Raw genomic sequence first — 8,121 nt, forward strand, 5'->3', positions numbered from 1 at the left:
AGCGCCCCTCCCCCGCCCCGCGCGGCACTTTCACCCGCGAGTGCGCAACGCCGGCGCCGCCGCTGCGCCATCTCCGGCGCACGGCCACGAGACCCGCTGCTTTATCTAACGAGCTCGATCAAAGCTCTCCGCGAGCTTTAGCGCCCCAGCTATACTTAAACGTAACATAAATAACACAGACATCCCCTCAATCAACCTGAGGCTGTGAGGAGCATCCTCCACCACGCTGTTCCACTCGCATATCGCGACCAACTGATTAACGTGCCTTCCGAAGTACGGAATCATCACTTTTTCAGGTCCTTCAGCCTGCAATGTCAAACAAAGGTCAGTTACATAAGTAAGTGGTTTTCAAGGGTGTCCTCACCGAGAATCGAACCCGGACCTCCGGATCCTGAGCATTGGGCGCTCAGGCATTGGGGCTCTAGCCACTAGACCACGGAGGCTGTTAACGAAGTATAGTTAACTGTTAGACACTTGATTTAAGTATGACATTAGTTATTTATTGAACAAGAGAAGAAAGTTGTGCTTTTTGAGCGAGTGCTGAGTTTCAATCACGAAAAGAATTGAGAGAACAGATTAGTAATGCTAAATTAAACCTATATTTCTAACTGGTATTACGTAGGTGAAGAAATATTTCCATACCTCTATTAATATTTGGATGTTTTGAACATGATCAGAGAATTTACAGTTCATTTGCCAAAATTGACTGCAGTAGATAACTGGTGTAAGTACTGAAGTGGTAAAAATTATCCATATTTCATAGAAGTACCTAACGGTGAACAATTGTAAAGGCGATGACCTGGTTTTTTATTGCTATGGGAGAACTTATATTGTTTGTTCTATTGCTTTTTTGCAATAGCTATCCATTAGTTCCACCCGCTGGCTCCAGGGCCACGCCGGGCGGCCATTGAATATTATCACTCTGATTGACACTCAATGCTCCGAAATACATACACTCGCGTCTCACCCATTATTACTTATTATATAAAGCAGTTGATAGGTAAGTATTTGTGCACCTGAAGATGGATATCAGCAGCCGGCGGAGACAGCTCCCTATACTTACATAAACTGCCTATATACGTCCCACTGCTGGGCACAGGCCTCCCCTCAATCAACCGGAGGGGATATGGAGCATACTCCACCACGCTGCTCCACTGCGGGTTGGTGGAGGTGTTTTTACGGCTAATAGCCGGGACCAACGGCTTAACGTGCCCTCCGAAGCACGGAATCATCTTACTTTTTCAGACAATCAGGTGATTCAAGCCTGAAAAGTCCTTACCAAACAAAGGACAGTCTCACAAAGTGATTTCGACAATGTCCCCATCGGGAATTGAACCCGGACCTCCAGATCGTGAGCCTAACGCTCTAAACCCCATACTTATACCAATCAAAACACTAATTTCTTGAAGTAAGTAAGTATAATGAAATGGCTAGCAGGATCAAAGGATCAACCATTGCTAATACCTACTCCTATATAGTTACCGTACGATTCTGTGCATGAAGACGCTTGAAAATGCTAGTAATTACCAGATACCTAGATACATTATAATAATACAAAACACGCTAGTTTATATTAGTTCCCAACGACAGGCTAAATATGTCTACTTTGCTTTGTGACTTTGTGACAAAATTATTCCACGGATTTAGTAGCGTCGTCGATGCGACGCGAAGAAATAAACCGGTAATTGGATGGTCGGTTAGTGCACTTATTTGTTTTTGTGAAGGTCCGGGTATTAGCTTACATACTTAGTTACGGGTGTTAATGAATTAGAATGTGGCAAAAGTTTAGAATAACATGTTATATTGACCATGGGTGGGTGTGCGTTCATTTCATTATCCTTTTTAACCGACTTTTGAGCCGTATGTAAGTAATGCACAATATTCGTAAATATTACGTTAGCTTCTGTGAGCTTTTAAACACGTGTTCTATACGTTTATGTGTGTGTGTCCACGCATTTCTCAGAAACTACAAATCATAAACAAATACATAGCATCACGCCTGTTAACTGAAGGGGTAGGCTGAGGTGTATAGTTTATACACCCATTCTTCGCCAGCTATGTTTAAGTCCCATGTAATTGTTGGCGAGCCACAAACAAATCGTATTGCAAGTATCATCAAATTCAGCCCAGAAGTTTTAAAGTTATGGCCAAAAACATTATTATGGAACGATTACAATGATCTCGTTGATGTCTTTTGTATGAAACAAGCTCTTACCAGTGTCAGTGGACAACGTGAAGCCGCTTGATGTCATTTGATATTATTTATGTATTGCAATAATTCTTTTTTTAGATAATAATGCAAGTTTAATCAAATTCGGTTTATTTGTTTCCATGTTACGGTGAAACAGCCGCTAAATAATAAGTTTACCTATGAAATTGCCGTTCTGCAGTACGGGCCCGGGGCCATATTTGTTTGGATAAGAAGAATTCTAATTTCAAATTAATTTTATTTTAAAAACATGGAATTCTATTTCCTAAAGTACTTCATTTGTTTATTGATTAGTGTTACATTTTCATCGCATTTCAATCTTTTTCGTCATCATGGATACGTTAAAAGTTCGACTAATTATGGAATATGAGTACCGTCGTGGAAGCAACGCGGCACAAGTGGCACGCAACATCAACGACGTTCACGAGCTGACACTACAAACCACCGCACCACATGTTATTGGTTTGCTCGCTTCCGTTCAGGAAATTTCGACCTGAAAAATGAACCTCGCGGTTGTCCGAAGACTTTGGTTGACAATGACGAATTAAAGGCGATTGTGGAAGCTCACGATACACAATCTACGGCTGAATTCGCAGCAGCTTTCGACGTTAGCGTCGAAACAATAGTGGTCCATTTGCGTCGAATTGGCAAGGTAAAAAAGCTTGACAAATGGGTGCCCCACGAACTCCATGATCGCCAGCGCGAAGTACGCGCCGAGACGTGTCTTTTTTTTGACGTGACTTACTGTAGATTTGCCGCAGATGGCATTAACTACTTGGCCGGACAAATGGGGAGCGCTGAAGGCTCTTACCCGGTACAACGTTTAAGACAACATTGAAGTTATTAGTTTCGACTGTACTAATAGATGCTGAGGGTCATTTCATGTATAAGTATCATCATTAGTAGCTAATGGTTTGAGTGAAAATAAAAAAAATTGGAAAACGGTCAATAGCCTCCTAATAATCCTACCTACTAATAATCTATGGACTGTTATACATATTTGTGTTGGTCTGAAATAAACGTTATATTATTATTATTATTATTAATAGGTTACAAACGGTTACATTAAATGAATTATATGGGGCCTGTTATATGCGAGTGTTTTGATAACATAGGTACCTGGATATCTACTCTAGTCTACACAAAGAAAAACTAAAAAATATAAACTTAATTAAAATAAAAAAACCTACTTACTTATTTCAAAGTTCGTAAAGGTAAGATAAAGTAAAAAATAAGTAATAATATTTTGCTGAATCTTAAAAAGTTAGAATCTAAAATCTGAATCCGGCGGAAATAGAAAGTCGGTCGTCGAACTGCATGTTCCACCCGTTGTCATAGGTACTACCTGAGTAAAGCAACCACAGTGGAGCAAGTGCAGGGTTGCTGGTAGCGCCGAAGTCGGTTTAATTTTCTTAAATTACTTTTTTAGAGTTGTGTGTCATGTGTTACGTCTACACTGGTGCTGACGAGACGAGCGTCTTTCACAAATCTGCATCGGCGTGGTGCTGTAATAGTGCATCACGATAACGAATGCACAGTAGTATGGACAAATGGATCGTAAAACAATAGCACGGGCGCATGCGCATAATGTTGCGCAACGCGGAGCAGCGCGGTCGCAGCCGCGGGCGATGCATCTCCCGAGATCAAATGTCTTCGTGTTACTGTTGCAAAACAAAGGTAGGGAAAGGCGATAGCTGGCCACAGTCAGAGCTCCGCGGACGCGAGCAGCCAATGTTTAGTCTAGGTCCGCATCATTAATTCGCGTCCATAGTCCCTCTGAATATCGGTAAGTTGGTATCTACTCGGGAAGGTATAAGGGAAGTTCGTGTACGTACTAGTATAACCACATACTTACACAGAAATGTGTGAAAAATGTATGGAGTATAATATAAGTACCTACGTTAGCTATGGGAAATATGTATCAATTTGAAGTGATTGTAGCCTCCTCTGTCCGGAACTTGTTCCAAGCTCAGTCTGCATTTGAGTGAGTTTGTTTGTGGGAAGGAAATATCTACCCACTGAACTAATTTTGATGATATTTTCACCATTAGAAAGCCACATTATTCCTGTGTGAAGAATTATGAATTTTAAATACATGATTCCTGTTTGGTTAATAATATTGTTTGACGTCCTAGTTTATACATTATACGTATACTCTATATCTATCGAAGGCTGTTTAGAAGAAATCCTTTTTAGCAATAACACCGTCTTGTCCAATTTAGTTTTATCTAAATTTGGACGTTGTATTATACTATTTAACTTCATTATTATAATACTTACATGTCTTGTTGATGCGCATACAATACTTATACATGTTTATTCATTTATTCCTGCATTTAATTTAGTATATTAGTTAGATACTCCATGCTGCGGCTGATAGACAATAATGATTCTGAGCAATATGTCCACTCGTCCCCGCAACCTGTGCCATGCATATTGTTACCTCTGACCGAGGTAGTTTTAAATCGTTGGTAGTAAGTAATGTAAAAACGATCCAATCAAAAACATAAATGTGAAGTGAGAGCCAAGTTCAATATTATGATTCATGCCTTGGTTGTTGACTTCAACGACAAAAGAAGTGACATCTAAATAGGTGTCAAGTTCAATGGTCAGTTCTGAAATTTATTTATAAGTAACAGTATAACATATCATATCTTCTTATAACATAAGATAATGTATTGTAGCCTAAGGTCTGTCTTGGCTAGTTTTTATAAACCTACCAACGAATTATTATGTTCGATCGCTAGTTTCTACCAACAATCCAAATTTTCGGAATTATAAAATACATACATACATACATAAACTCACGCCCGTAATCCCAAATGGGGTGGGCAGAGCCACAAGTAATCAAAGACAACTTGCAGCCACTGTTGATACGAAGTCCTAAGATGGATATGATGAACCTCATGGTGATAAGGGATCAGCCTATCGCCCATAACATTAGTCCATTATGTTAGAGGACGCAATCCCTCTGTCGGTTTTTACGACATGCCCGGGAAGACAAGCAGCTGAACGTGTTCTATGTTTTTTATTTGCTCCCAGAACAGCATAGAATTATAAAATAAGAACCGACAAATACTTGTAGGTTTAGAACTTGCGAAGGCTATAATAAATTCATATAAGAAAACTAACCAAGACAGACCTTAGGCCACTATACATTATCCTATGTTATAAGAAGTTATGATATTATGTTATACTGTTACTTATAAATAAATTTCAGAACTGACCATTGAAGTTGGCACCCATTTAAATCTCACTTCTTTTGTCGTTGAAGTCAACAACCAAGTCATTAATCATAATATTGAAATTGGCTCTCACTTCACATTTATGTTTTTGATTGGATATCATTACTTTTTGTAGGTACTTACCTACTAAAACGGAAATACCTAGATAGGTACCTAAATGAATGAAAACAAATTGGATGGTAGATAGGTATTAAACTCGTTTTAGATTCACGTAAAGTTAAAAAAAATAAAAAGCTAGTAAAATGGATGAGAGTTGTGTTGTATGGTGGGCGAAAAGCTGACAACCTATCACCGCTAAACACATGTTCCAACTTGCTTACCTACCCTCACAGTACTTGTCGAATGTGGCATCAAGTGGTTCTATGATCACTTAGTGCTCTGCCTACCCCGATAAAGCATATAGGCGTGATTATATGTTATGTTGTATGCAGGATTCGAAAGGATAATTATCAATGATATTTATCATGATAAATATCGTGACAATAACAGGTTGATATTTATTAGTGATGGGCCGAATGTGGATTGAACCGAATTCGAACTTCGGCCGAACATTCGGTTTAAGACAACGCCAAATCGAACTTAAGCCGAAGTTCAACAACGAACTGCAAGCGATCGCGTAAACAATTCGTAACGTGAATCATTGAAGAAAAGGCGGGAATATCAACCGAACTTCGGCCGAATGACGAAATTCGGATAAACCTGCCGAATTTCGGTTAAACCGAATGTGAACCGAACTTCGGCCCATCCCTAATTTATATTTTATCCCCAAGTAGTATGTTTGGCCTAAGAATGCTGTCGACTCCTTCCACCAACCTTCATGAATCGATCATTTCTACAGTTTTCTACGAGCTGCCAATCAAAGTTATTACATTTGCATAAATTTTATCCCCAAGTAGTAAGTTTGGCCTAAGAATGCTGTCGACTCCTTCCACCAACCTTCATATATCGATCATTTCTACAGTTTTCTAAGCGCTGCCACCCAAATTCAATACATTTGCATTAATTTTACCCCTAAGTAGTAAGTTTGGCCTATGAATGCTGTCGACTCCTTCCAACAACCTTCATGAATCGATCAAATATATAGTTTTTTTAAGAGTTGCTACTCAAAGTCAATACATTTGCATTAATTTTACCCGTAAGTAGTAGGTTTGGCCTAAAAATGCTGTCGATTCCTTCCACTAACCCACATTGATCGATCAAATATACAGTTTTCTAAGCGTTGCCACTCAAAGTCAATGCATTTGCATCATTTTCACTCGCAAATTGTAAGTTTCGCCTAAGAATGCTGTCGATTCCTTCCACCAACCTTCATGAATCGATCAATTCTACAGTTTTCTAAGAGTTGCACTCAAAGTCAATACATTTGCATAAAATTTACCCCTTAGTTGTAACTTTGGCCTAAGAATGCTGTCGATTCCTTCCACCAACCTTCATGAATCGATCAAATATATAGTTTTTTAAGAGTTGCCACTCAAAGTAAATACATTTGCATTAATTTTATCCCCAAGTAGTAAGTTTGGCCTAAGAATGCTGTGGACTCCTTCCAACAACCTTCATGAATCGATCAAATACACAGTTTTCTAAGAGTTGCTTCTCAAAGTCAAAACATTTGCATCATTTTTACTCCTATGTAGTAAGTTTGGCCTAAGAATGCTGTCGACTCCTTCCAACAACCTTCATGAATCGATCAATTCTACAGTTTTCTAAGAGTTGTTACTCAAAGTCAATACATGTGCATCATTATCACCCGCAAGTAGTAAGTTTGGCCTAATAATGCTGTCGACTCCTTCCAACAACCTTCATGAATCGATCAAATATACAAATTTCTAAGCGTTGCAGTCAATACATTTGCATTAATTTTACCCCTAAGTAGTAGGTTTGGCCTAAGAATGCTGTCGATTCCTTGCAAGAACCTTCATGCATTGTATGCATACAATAAAAAAATAAAAAGGGTAAAAAGCATTGAATGATAATTATCAAGAAACATAATTAAGTATCTTGATAATTTCGAACCCTGGTTGTATGTTAAGTTAATCCACATACTTACCACATAAAGACCGGCTGTTATGAGTTTTGATTACTTACTGATTTTTACATCTTACATGTATGCACCTATGTAGCGGTACCTAGGTACCTATATACATTTACACACATACCAATAGCTACAAAATGAAAAAAATAATGGTAGGTAGGTACTTCTACTATTTGAGCTACATTCTTCCATTATGACATAAGTTGTGTATTTTGTTTTGATAAAACAATTTAGAATAGATAAACTATTAAGCATAAGTAGTAGCACGGAAAGTTCAATCACCTTTGCATTTTTATTTCTCACATTTCGGCGGCGAAGAAATCACTATTAGTTAACAAATAATGCGCAACCATTAATCCATCTATTTTAGGTAGATTATCCGATTGCCCTTTTTCGAATCCTTCATCCACTTTATTAATCGAATAATATTTACTATTCTTAGGACGAAAACAACAAAATACTGCGCAAACTTTTACACCTATTATTACTACCTATAACTGCTGGCGACTTGATATTAAGCGGGCCACAGCCCGCGCGGCTCACGCGGTCACGTGACTGATATTTTTCAAAACTTTGAGTGACTATAAAATCAAAACTACTTACTAAGTATTTTTGACTACTTACAACAAAAACGA

This window comes from Pectinophora gossypiella, chromosome 6 (genome assembly GCF_024362695.1).
Source record: "Pectinophora gossypiella chromosome 6, ilPecGoss1.1, whole genome shotgun sequence".
Classification (NCBI taxonomy): Eukaryota; Metazoa; Arthropoda; class Insecta; order Lepidoptera; family Gelechiidae; genus Pectinophora; species Pectinophora gossypiella.